The sequence below is a fragment of the Buteo buteo genome, chromosome 12, assembly GCF_964188355.1.
Source record: "Buteo buteo chromosome 12, bButBut1.hap1.1, whole genome shotgun sequence".
NCBI lineage: Eukaryota > Metazoa > Chordata > Aves > Accipitriformes > Accipitridae > Buteo > Buteo buteo.
This window is the reverse complement of record NC_134182.1, coordinates 3148998-3162906: the sequence shown is the minus strand read 5'-3', so window position 1 is coordinate 3162906 and position 13909 is coordinate 3148998.

The following is a 13909-nucleotide window of genomic DNA, read 5'->3' as shown; positions in this document are numbered from 1 at the left end:
TGAATGCTGGAGCTGTCTCTGAGGCATGCACATGCAATTGGCATGGCTGTCAGAGCTAATAAAAAAGGAAGTAACCAGTCAAAGAGGTGCAGAAGAAATAAGAATGATTCTGCTGAGAAAAAAAACAAAAAACAAACACAATGAAAAAAAAACCACAATTAAAATCAAATTAAAGGTGCTTCCAGAGAACACTGGTTATCTGGGCAGACATAAGAAAGATAGGAGAAGGGAGAAAGTTATTTCTGGGACAGAGACAGCAGGAACTGTTTTAAAGATTTGAAAGAGAGAAAACCTGTTTCTTTGCTGAAGTGGTCCAGGGTAATGTTCAATAATGGGGTGGTTAGATTTTGGGGGTATGTCAAAGCTCTCTTCTGGTTATAATCACTCCACATATGCCTGACATCTTTCCCTTCTTCGGAGCTATCATCAGTAATCCTTCTATACCAACCCAAATCTTTGAGAGGACCTTCAGACCCACTAGAAAGCTGACCGTTTGCATGTTTGAATAACAAGGTTTTTTAGAGGACAGCCAGTAACATTTTTTTTAACAATTCAGGAATACTTTTTGAACCTGGTCCAAAGTGAAGAACAGACAGGATGACATAGATGTATAGCAGACCTAACGGAGCGGTATGCAATTGTCTCTATCTGCATACAGCCAGTGAGCTTGAAAGAAATATCAAGGAAGAACGGTATAATTTCTGCCTGTTAATTGCCATATTACTGAGCAATCTCAGCTGCCGGTGAAGAAAGTATGGGTAAATCTAAAGAAAGAAGAAATTAGAAGATACCCGTCTTGGAAGAAAGACAGAAAGTTACATAGGTCCTCACTTGCTCAATTCAAACTAATCGAAGAAAATTTCCCTTGAAGTAAAAGAGAGAGACAAAACTGTATGGTTCCACAAAATGAATTGCAGCAAATAATCAAATACAGTGCTGGAGGTATTTGACCGAGACATATGTTTGAATTCAGAAAACGGAACTGAGAGGCAACTAACTGCATGTGGATTGCATTTGATAGTTTCTCTAGATAATGCATTTTTGGAGCTAGCTTATACCTAACTTTGGAGGATTAAGGTGTTAAAAACTTGCTTAAAACCAATTCTGAATGGATGAATAATAAAGTAAAGGAGCATACTTATGAGGATTTAAAATATTTATTGACCTTATACCCAGTACTGACATTTAATGATATTTCCAAGTCTTCTGCTATTTCAGAAGGTATCGGCTGTGTTTAGTGATATAATATTCTAGTCATGAAGAGAAGATTGGAGAGTCAGATAGTTATAGGTGTAACGTGTGTATACGTTATAGGTGTAAAATGTGTAAACATATCAGAGGATCAGAAGACTTTTGTGGACTCTTGGTAAGTTCAAAATCGCAGCTGAGCACAAATCATTTCAAGGCTTACACAGGTTTTTCCTTGGACATAACCGCTCCCTTGTATTTACTGTAATATTGAAAACTTAACATGAAACATGTTCAAGAGAATTTAATAGTAATAAGTAACATCTTGCTGAAGATCCCCACTCGATCCCTAAGATTAAAATCTTGAGATGATTCAGAGATTAATGTGGATGCCATTTTTTTGGCTTGGTAGCTTCATTGCAGAGAATTGCTTAAAGCACTAAGAAAAACAGACCTGTTTAATAGTTGAAAGCGTAAATATAGATGGTATCTACATACATGAAATATGTGGGAGACATTGAATTAAAAGTTTTATTACTTATCAGGAGTTGTATATTCAACCCGTGGGGTTTTTTTCATTAAACGAGAGGACGACTTGATGAGTGTGGAGATAATCATATTCCTACAACATAATCATCATAGAGGAAAATGTAGTGTGAAGAATACAGTAGCTACCAAGACCTCAAAAATCCTCAAAGTGCATTTAAAAAGACATCATTAGTGACAAAAACCTATAGTTTGATGGCTCTAAGTCTCAGAGCGGAAGACACAGTACACTTTCACACATACCAGTTCTAACTCCTGTTGTGCACAACGCTTGACTGATGGGCACAGCAGTACACATCGCCAGGAGAAATTTATAATGAAAGACCCCATATTAGCTCTTCTGAGCTGTACAGAAACTCATTTATCAGCTAGCCCTGTTGATGAATCTTCAATGGGTTTTGGAACAGATTATGATATGACAAAAGTAGCGATGGTTTTCTCACTGAAGCTCCATGAAGAAAGTCAAAGTGGCACAAAATGTCCCTCTCAATATGTATGTTGGGATTTGACAGCCTGTATCAATCAACTGGGCAAAGCATGGTAAGACAGAGAACTGTTAAATCAATGAGCTTCCAAAGCTTGTTTGGTTTGGTATTAACTCTCTTAATAAGAAGGTTGTTGTAGAATTTTCTTTATAAAAGAGTTTGGTAGGATTGATATGAACATCAATATTGTGATTTTTTAAAATTGTAAGAGTACCTTTCATATTAATAATCTCACTAATTTCAAAAGAAGTCCCTATGTTCATATCACGAAAAAGCGATTATTTTCTGCAAATCTTTATGTGGTAACGTGACATAGCATATATCAAATATTTATGCGTGCAGCGGATACATCTCAAGGCCATCCTTGCAGATTTGAGTTTAAGAATAATACACATACTGCGCAACTCAATGCCTTTGATTGCAAAAATGTAAGGAACTAAATCAATTTAGAATAGCTAAGCCTTCTTTAGTTCAAATGTTTGCTTTTTAATGTCTTAAAAGAGGTTTTAAGCAGCAAAGTATAGGCAATCCTTTAGAGAAGAAGGAGAATTGAAGAGAATAACAAACTGTTGTATGTTGTCATTGAGTGGACAACAGTCACCGAAAGAACTTGGATGCTCATGTCATCCCATAACTGTCTGTGGAATCACTTGCTTGGAAGAAATGTGTAAGAAGTCCCACTGTAAGCAGATGTGGGATTAATATTTTGTGCAATCCCCAAGAGAGATTATTTTAAACCCTGAAGTATTTTGCTTAATATTTCTTTCAAAACTCTTAACATTTAACAGTCTTTCATAAATGTTGCTCATATAATTTCCCATAACTCTTTTAAAATCTCGCTACTCATATGTAATTGATGTAATTTATGTGGAATTTATATGAATGCCATTTGTGTGTCATTTGTATAAATTTCCATGCAATCCATTCATCATCATCAGTCATCACCTTCCTCATCCTCTTTGCTAGGATGACAGAGCTGCCTAGATATAATCAGGGTGTTCAGGACCCCTATGTGTTAGCAGAGCTTCTGGGTAGTCTCTGTAGTGCGCGGCTCTGAGTAAAAAACCAAGCTCTTTTCCAAAGACCTCGCAAATTGAAAAACAATGTGTAGCAAGTCTGTAAGGCTGGCAGAACAACAGGATATTTTAGTGTCATTTATCAGTGTGCCCAAATCATAGATGTAGTATGCAAATTAGTAGAAGCAATCAAAGAAATTGCATCTTGCACAGCTGCAGGATTGGGTCTTATGTGGGAACTTCCCTTGAAGGTGCTGAGTGCCCTCAGTTCCCACTAACCGCTAATGCAGGCTGAGGGTACTAGGAAGAACTTGTCCCATTTTGAATCAAGCCCTTTGATAGCTTCAAGAAAATCTCTGATTATAATAATTTGTTTTATAATGTGTCACTCTACACTTACGAAAAATGAGTATACTTGCTATAATTCAAGTGTTCTACAGATACTTAGCTGTACTAAAAGTGTGCCAAGTATACTAAAAATATATTACTTTTCATAAGGGTATAATTTCCTAGTAATCAGAAGATATACTCTGATTCAAAAATTGCTATAATTGTTAATACTGGTGAGAATTACTAAGGCATCAAAGCAGAGGAATACTTGTGGTATGACGCTGCAGATAGGTAGTTGGGATCATCAGTGTTTAAACCATAAATGATGCACCTGCTGAAGAGATTCACTAAGGGAATACCGCAGTATGCCAGATGGCTAGTATTTTTACACTTCAGGGCAGCTTTATTGTTGGGTTGCCTAGTTCAAAAAACCTTTCACGAAGGGAAGTGAGAGTTGCCCTTTCCAGAAATTGCAGTATTAATTACTATTAGTTTAGAAGCTTGATTCAGTTTATTTTTGTTTTGTCCCCACAATCTGTCTTCAGACTCCTTAGCGTTATCATTACTTCTTAATAGTTCAAGTGTTTGTAACATGGTGCCGGAGAAAGTACTAGGGAAGGCAAGTAGGAATAAGGAAAGGGCCTGTATGAAAGACAGATTGGAAGGCAGCAAAGGAGACGCGTTGGGGATGAAGTGTATTCTATGTGAAGCGATAAGAAAAAAGCAAGCAACCAAAGTTAAAAACCAAGAGCTGTTGTTGGAAATAAAGAAGAGAGCAAAGGAAGGGTGATGAGCAAAAACCGAACAAAAAGCAAGTAGGTACAAGGAAAGAATTCAAAATTACTTGATGATGGAGCATTTTGCCTGGGGTCAAAAAAGAAGTAATGAGGTCTAGGACAAATTGGAAATACTTGGGCATCTTATCAGTTTACACTAGCCCTAAGGAACAAAGAAGACAGAAAGTGGACTACTCAGGATGTGTGGTGGAGACAGAAACCAACCCTTCCCAAAAGCAGAAACATCTGTGTTTAGTTGTATTATGGTCATGCCAAGGTCAGAAATACTGTGAGAGTAGACAGGAGCTGGTGGGACAACTGTCTGTGGCTGCTGACAGTATCTTCTCCTGCGCCTCGTTGACACACATGGTCTGTGGCACAACAGGATTTTTCGTGGCTGATCCCATGGTGCTTCCAGGGCAAATTTGACTGGAAAGGCTGAACTTTCCACTGCTATAAATGAATGTTGTTCTTGTGGTCCTGTTGGAGGGGAAAAGTCACAAAAGCTTTTACAATAATATTATTTCCCTTCTGTTGAGCACCAAATCTACTCACTTTAATGTTCAGACTAGGCAGTGTTATATATTGCTTTTCTAACACAATGCTAATGATGTTTCTGGTCTGACGTTCCAGGCAATCAGTGTTGAACATGTTAATGCATTTGCCATAAACAAATCCTGAGCAGCATTCAAACACTTTGTCTCTAGCGCCATAGTTCTTTCTAGTGCCACCTGCAAACACCCAAAAATGCCAGAATCCAGGACAGCCTGTTCTCTCAGCCCAGGCAACTACTCTTTCTACACCATATGAATATTCAAACTTTTCTATAGGATCTGGAAAGTTTGTGTCTCTTTCTAAGAAATGTGCTTCTCTGATGTCAGGACGTATATTGCATTTGTGTTTTTAATACTGCCAAATTGGCCTTTGCTTCATGTAATTCTTGATCCGTGCTCTTTTTTTCCTGTTGCTTTTTCAACTCTTTGCCGTCCTCCTATGTGTTCAATAGACAGAGTTATTTTTTACTCTTGCTCTTTCTCTGTGGTTCTTTCCAGCCATTTTGTGACCACGGCCTTTGCCGACTACTGCTTTTGATTTAGCTGTACATTTGTGCAAAAATACCATAGCTACCAAAGCAGTAGGAGAAACAGAGATTTCACAGATACTTGCATAGTGGCAGGAGAAAAGGTCAAGATACTGCACATTTTTAACAACAGACTCAAGGTCTCTCTCATGGATTTGGTAAACTCTTGTTTTGCTGCATGTATTGTAAGACAAAATTTTATCATTCTGTAGCCAGGTAACCCCAAAATGAACAACCCATAATAAGCTGAAGAAGGTTTTAAAGATCCCAGATTGAACTGTGAGTACTAATGAGTAGCTATTCTCTCCTAATATTCCTCTGTTGTCATAGATGCAATGTGCTGTTTCAGTGATGTGTATTCACATTTCTTCCATATTATTTTACATCACGTTCCTTATACATCCTCTCAGCAAGAAACTTCTTTGGCTGTAGTGACCATTGGAAAGGTGTCTTCATCTGCTGATGATGTTTATTTCAAGTTATTTCAACATACATGGAAGCATTTAACTTGACAAATGATAAAAAGTTGAAGTAATAAAAATATCACGCTTTTATTTTAAAGTTGTATAGGCTGGATCACGTTCAATTATTGCTAAAGCAAATTGGAAGCTAGAAATTACTCCACAACCTGCCTACAAGATATTGTTTAGCTCGACTTCTGTACTTATCAGATAAGCTTCTAGCAATGCCTTCCAAGTGGACGGATCATTAGTAATTGACAATTTTGAAGTATTGCTGGGTCAAAAAAAAATAGTTCTGGTTCTACAGACAGTGAAATTACCATGGTTATGTTGGTTATAGACAAAAGACCTGGGCTGGTATACCTCAAGGCTTTGATCCTATAATTTAGCTAACGCAGGACTCCAGCAGGGCTTCCCTCCTGATTCTGAGAGCTTATATTGATTCGTGAGTATTCAATGACTTAATGCTACAGGCAGAGAAACACACAGATTTTCCTGATGTTTGCAGGTTTCAGGATGTTAAAATTATGCAAATTGAGCACAGTTTGCCCAAAAAGCAAATTAGCATTGTGCACCTGTAGCAAGCATAATATGTGTATTTCAATGAAAGTATGAACATTCAGCACATTTTTACCTCATTAGCACTCCAGGGGTAGCAGTGACTTAATTCTTTGCTGTTGCAAGCTCTGTAGCTGCTACCCGTAGACATTTTACAGTTGTCCATAAAACACGTTTGTCAAAAACAAACATAAATTTTATGAAAAGTATTGAGAAGCCAGGGTAATGATTCATTCCTTTATAGAGTGAATTACTCTGTTCAGGGTGTAAAACCTTTGGCATCCTAATTCTGTGGGGCATAAAAAGAAATGCCACTCCCAGAACTGGGCTGCCTGGCTTTGTAACACTTCAGATTTGGAAGCAGATACTTGCTATTTGGGATGCACAAGTCATAGAGCACCTGTTCGGACCATATGAGGCTGCATTTTGGAAAGGAAGACTGAGATGAAAGAGGTCTAGGAAGAGCATGATCCAAAGCCCACGGAATTAAATGGACTTCACTGTGACATGGTGCGGGATGAAGGAAGGGAATGTAAAATCCCATCTGTTTATGTGGTTCTCTTGGTTTATGACAGATTTGTTGTTGGATGGAGACAGTAAGCTTCAAGTCTCCACAAAGTGATAAACACTTCGATATGAGGAATAACAACCAGTAGGTTATCATGGCGTTTTGCCCCAAAGGCCAATTTTTTCTCATATGCTTGAACTAAAGAAGATCAAAAATTTTACAGTGATCTCGTTAAGTTCCCTGTTACACTTTGGAAAAGCCTTGTTTTGAAAGCTTTCTTGTAATCACCCTTGAACTGTCCTATTATACAAGTAGTAATCCTTCAAGACAGCTTAGGTTTTGTTTCCTGTTAAGTGAATCACTAAAAATGTTCACCTTTTATTAAGAATGCCTTTTTTTCTGAGTTGTCTTCCTCCTGTTCTTTTCCAGGTTTAATTATGTTTGTTTGCTATTTTATATAGATTTTTGGTATTTTAGGATTTTAATGAGTTGGTTTATATGGTAACTTTTATACAATATGATTTGCTGAATGTTCATCTCAGTCCACAAGTGTACCTATAGATGCCATAGGTACTTCTGAGTAACATCTGAACTTTTCTTTTGAATATACACAAATATGTTGTTAAAACATTTTGAAACTCAAATATAGACATAATACAGGATGTAACAACATTAAGCACATTGACTGAGTGTAACATGGAGCTGTGTTAACAATTTTCTGCCTTATTGTTGAACGGTTAATTATCAACTTAGATGACAAACCTGAAAACAATTATGAACGTATAGCTGAAGGTACCTTCTCAATCCACTGCTCAGAAAAGCGAGCAATATTTTTGGGATGGATAGAGGATTTAGTGGAGAGCAATACTGGGAAATAACATAATACCAATATTATAATACTATGTGGCCTCATCTAAGAGGTTTGCTGAAGTGTTTGTCAACCCATCTCAAAAAGAATATTGTCAAATTTCAGGACAGGTTCAGGAACAGGATAGGAGAATCAATGACAATGCTGGGACATCATAAGGTCTCTCATCAAAAACTGAAAAGACCAAAGTTTCCTTTATGAAGAAGAGACATATGAGTGAACCCTTTAAAAACAAATGAGCAAAAAACCACCCCCACCAACAAACCTCAGACATACAGTATAGTCTAAAAGAGAATTGATTGGAAGTTATTGTTTCTTGTCATATATAATGAGAAAGATACTCTGTGAAACTGAAAAGAAGCCGATTCAAATCTGTATGGGAAAATTCTTTTTCACACAGTATATAATTAAACTATGAAATGCATTTGTACAGGTTGCTACTGACACCAAAGACTAAGCAAAATTCCAGAAAAATTTGAATATTCATATAATGATGAAGAAATTACAAAATGCTGATAACGGTCACTGCCAACGCATTTTCAAGGATTGCTGAACTTCAAGATACAACAATATCCTCAGCAGTTTTATTGGCGTGATTACCTGCCATAGTTGTAGTATGCAATTCTTCCGTCTTCCTTTGAAGCATCTCAACCTGACTGTTGTGAGAGACAGCCTGCCAAGTTAAAAGGACCTTCATTCTGTTCCGGTAGGGAACTCAGAAAGAGCTTTTCCATCCAACACCGGATGCGCGTGTGTCTCTTCTACTTCCTTCAACGGGTTTTCTTTCTTTCCAGTATAGTTGTTATGTTGCTGCACCATTTTGTAGATAGATGTACATCTGTTCTGCTCATGCAAGAGTTAGCCAGCTGTGTGCCAGCTGTTAGCATAGCACTATGTCTGAGCTAATGAGCCTTGCTGGGGATTTTTTTTCTCCATAAATGTTCCAACGGCTCTTAATCAGCAGCAGGTTCTCCACTGAGTGATGTATGACATCGTTTTCTCTGCTCTTTCATTCTTGTGTAGCTGTACTGTAGCCTGTATGCGGACGTTTAGTGACCTGTTCAGTAAACAAGTATAGCCTATTTAAATTTATAAAGTGTCCACAAGCAGATGTGGATTTGAGCATGATGTATTCGTTATTTTATACATCAAATCAGGTATCAGCAAACAGTATAGCATGTTCATTACTTGCCATTTTTTCCAAGCCTGTGGGATTTTTGTTACTCAAGCTGGTCACATGAATATTTTCACAAAAAATACTGATTTCAGTGTTACTGTGAAGCAAGTGGAAGGGCTGTGAACATCAATAAAACTGAATTCAGGACTGATGTTTTAAAAATATATATTCATAGCTGCAAATATTGCCTGCAGTATTCATCCTGCTCTGCTCATAGCAAACAACTGACTTGGGGATTTGGGGAAAAGACTCTTCTGTTGTAGCACGTTTTTACTTACATAATTAGGAACAGGCAGCTACTGTTTGCAGTAACAGAGCCTAAAGATTATTAATACGTCCATTCTCCCTTCTTTGCATTTGAAAGAATTTTTCACTCATTAGTACATTGTCAAAGACAGGATTATGTCTTGGTCCTATGTGCACTCACAGGGAAAACCCTGCCAACTCTTTTAGTTGCTGCCAGGAAGCCAACAAACAGAAAATTTTTTTTTTTTTAGAAGGATGGAAAAATAATAAGCATTATCTTTAAAACGAGAGTCTTTACAAATAGAAACTGAAATTATGATCCTCAGCTATAAAAGACCTGTGCACACCTGTCAAGGCTGTGGTCAGGGGCTCTCAATGTCCCTCCCAAGAGATCCATGAATTTCTTCCATCTTCACTTTACTGTGTCCTCATATAGTTCAGGAAAGGCATGCTGAAAGCTGAGTAGTTAACGTAAATAACTTTTACTGGAGAGATCTTTGGAGTTAAGGTATTGAACCTCTGCTGGCACAGGACATACAGACAGCACACTGAAGGGTATGATCCAGAGGTCCCTGAGCTATTTCAGGGGCATTTCCATTGCTTTACGGTGGTCAGTGAAGACGTGACATGTTCTTTTGAACAGTTTTTCAGCCTTGGGTTTGATTATGTGTTCTTTGATTTTCCTCATAAAATTATTCCCAATACATTGCCATCATTAAGGCATATAAGAATTTAATAGTAGAGCACCAGTAATGGAGTAAATCAGTCTAATAAATATTCTTTTTGGCATATAAGTGTGAGTCCCCTGGGAATGTAAGTGAAGCTGTGACAAGAAATTTCTGTTGTATAAATGCTGGCATTTTTTCCCCATTTACTCCATTTGATCAATGGCTGTGTTACATAATAACCATCATATTATATCATGATGGTTAGTGTGAGTACAAATGCTCATTTGTAGGAGGCCAAAATATTTTCCTGTGGCACATTTTATTGAAATAGGTGAGCAAAACTTTAAAGCTGGGATTAGTGGTAGGACTTAAGGACAATTACTTAGTGTGATGCATAGGTTAATGGCAGTTACATGGTCACTTCCTTGCACATCACATTGAATTATTATCCTTTTTTGTTTCTGGAAACATAATTAGTCTGTGATGGATGGGAGGCTAAATTCAGTACTTGGGGTCAAGCCACACCTTATAATGGAATAGCTGCAGATACTTTCTGCATTTTGAAACATTAATTTGCATCCAGTCTATATCAAATCTTTCTAGCCTTTCAGGCCATATAAACTTCGAAAGCCACAGACTATCCTTGTAAGAGAAAACTGATAATACTCTTCAGTCTCCTCCTGCCCCTTTCACCCCCCTATTGTGTAACTGAGAGTTGTAGGGTAGTCCAGGCTAGAAATGATGTCCCTTCTACCTTTTATTAAATACTGCTTTCTATTTTTGGGACCTTGACGTTGAACTGGTGGTACTCAATATATCTCTTGAGTAGAGATAAGTGAATAATGAAAATGAATGTTCTCTAGCATTTGTTTGAACACAATTCGACAATGTACTTCACCAATATTTACATGTGAAGTTGACTGAAAATTTTCTAATAAAATACACTGGAAAGATGCTAATTTGTTGGGTTTGAAAAACTGTGGAAATCTTGAATTCTAAAAAGCTTTTAGGTGAAAATGGCTTGTTTGATTGTAAAGTCTCTGATTATCTGTGACCCAACTGAGAAGGAACTTTAAAACCTGATGGTTTTATTGTGAATATGACATTTTAGCACAGAAAAGTTTTATGAAAACATTAAAAGCATTCAATTTTGTTTCAGTGCAAAATGAAAACAAATTCTGAACATTTAGGAGTTTCTGTGAAATATGAAATTTTGGCTTTCTTTGTATTCTCTTTCATGCTTTCAATATTTTTCAGGGCAGGTTTTCATCAGGATGTTCGTGTAACATGAAATTCTTCACCATTCAGAGAGTTAAACAGAAGAGTTATGCGATATTTAAGCCTTATTTAAGACTGTTGAAATAAGGAGAAGGCGAGAGATACACATTGTATAGGCTGAGTGTTATGCCTAGGCATAAAGCTTAATTTTACCTAAGAAAAGTGCTGGGTATCAGAAAAAAAAAATGCACTGCCAGAAATTTTATCACTGATTTAGTTTACACATAGAATTTGTCTGCTTAAATTGAGAACCTAGGTTCTCTGTACAGCTCATGAAGAAAGATAAGCTTATTGAGGAGAAATTGAGAGCAACCCTCGTGTGCCTTTGCCATGGTGGCAGCTTGGCCATCTCCCTAGAGCTGACCTATCCCATACCATGAATAGCGTGCGCTACAAACACTTGAGGACTTGAAAGAATAGTAGTTGGGAAGGTTTCTGGAGGCTGATACATTTTTCATACTGATCATTCATAAGAATGAATGCGAGTATCAGTTGAAGCCTTATCTTCTTGCCAAATAGATCAGTCGAGGTGAATGTTTTTGTCCATCTCTGTAGAGAAATTAAAAATAATTAGAGAAGGAGTTTCACACTGTTTCTGAGAAAAAGCATTCCTGTTTTAAGATTACCCCTGTACCTGGGCATACATTAAACACAGGTATTTTTAATATCTGAAGATTTTTTCCACTTCAATGTATACAGCACATGAATGAAATCTATTGGCCTTGATGAATTTAAATTCTTTTTTGCTATAATTTAAACTGTGGACTCTTACCTTGCTATGGTATCCACATTAAGAGATAACACTTTCAGTACATTATCAGCTTTAGAGACTTTACATATGAACATTGCAGACCAGCAGGCAATCAACTTGTACAAAAAAATCTTTATTTAATCATTTTAACCAAAGTTACAGAATAAGATTTTTTTCTTCATAAATTCCTAGAATGCAGTTGAGAAGCTCACAGCTACTTCAAGGAAAAATTGAAGAACATGCAAATCTTTTTTTATTAGTAAAATTTAAAAGCACATTTAAATGTATAGCTCCACTAAATAGATAATACTTCCTTTTTATTAGTGTTAGGGAGCCCTGGGACTGGTAAGGGCTGGCAGTGTCCTCAGGGCCCTGGCAATTTGCATAGATTATTTGTATTTTAAAAACCAGCATTGCTCATTTTTGCCAAGGAGTTCTGAAGAATTTGTATGTTGGCTTCTGTTCTTAGGTGATTTCTTTCCCTAAACAAACCAAACAAACCACCTAACAACAGTCAGTAGAACATCTGGGGAAAAAAGTGCAACGACTCTATAGGTAAGTATATGTTATGCCCAAATGAACACTCAAATGAGCATGCATATTTAAAGAAAACCCTTGTCATGAAGACAGAAAGGACATTTACATAATGATTTTACTGCTGCTGCATGACTTACTGTATAAATCTTTAATTCTAAGTGAAATTCAGTGCATCACAAGTATACAGAAAATCGAAAGTCGTTATGTTTTCATGGCTACCCCGCCCCCTTTGCATTTATTTATATAATTTTATTTTACCTTCATAGATGAATTTTGATAACCTTCCAGCTCCCTGGATACCTAGGGACAGTTTCAAAATATTGGGTAGCTTTGTTTCCTAGTTTTTGTATTGTTTGAAGCTATCCATAGTCTAAGTAAGTTAATCAGTATTAAAATCCCCTGAACCACACATAAATTTCTTTCTCCATTTTCAGCTTCTTTTTTTCTTCTTCTTTTTGCATATTGCATAAGAATTTCTAATACACGAAACAGATAAATGGTTTATAATCCTAATAAATTCTGTTCGGGAAAGATTACATTTCTGCACACTCACCACAGAATTTGCAAGGCAGCGCTACCAGTATGAGGGCAGGCAGGCCATGGCTGCTCTCCAATACTGAAGTTATTCAGGTGTCCTCTGCTTTTTCACCTTTGCTTTTTACATCCTCCCACTGTATCTTCCACCAGAGGCAAAAATTTCAGGGAAATCTGAAGTCCTGTGGAGAAAAAATGGGCCATAAATCTTTTAGGAACATGTACCAAAAATATTAAAGAAAAAAGGATATGATCTACTAAGTTTCTTCAGAGGAAATTTAACGAGCAATCTAAGCCCTTAGTCAGTCTCAGCCTAATAAAGACACTGGCCTGGCTGTCACTGGCACTGAGGATCAAATTGCTCTTTACAAAGTAAGCCTTTTCCAGAAGCCCACTAGCTGATGGTGGCATAACAGGCTTCCCGGTCTTGATGCAGAGCTTTACCCGATCATTTTTAGAGAATCATTTTTTTGTTGTTACTGTTCAGTTCATGGAAATGAGAATGAGAACACGAATTGTTTATGTGGGGAAAAAAAAAAATCTATTTTCTGCAATTACTGGAGACAATGAGAAATGAGAGTTTCCCAAGGGACATCAAAGGTAACAACTGCATTTTTGATATTCATAATTCATTTCCTGGGTCTGCCTTTGCATGTGGGGTAAATCAGCTTTGCTAGCTGTTAACAGCAGGACACTCTTTTCCTGCATATTCATGCATACATTCATCAGTAGCTCTATGGTGGGGGGTGGGAAGAGCTCAGGTTGTGTTTATTCCTCATCTCTTTATGTTGCAAACAGTAGTCCTGACTTGCTTCCTAGTCCGATCCTAATTTTGCTTAGCTGGGGAATAGAGTTGGGGCACACAGAAGAATAAGAAATGTATTATTACATGTTTGATGTC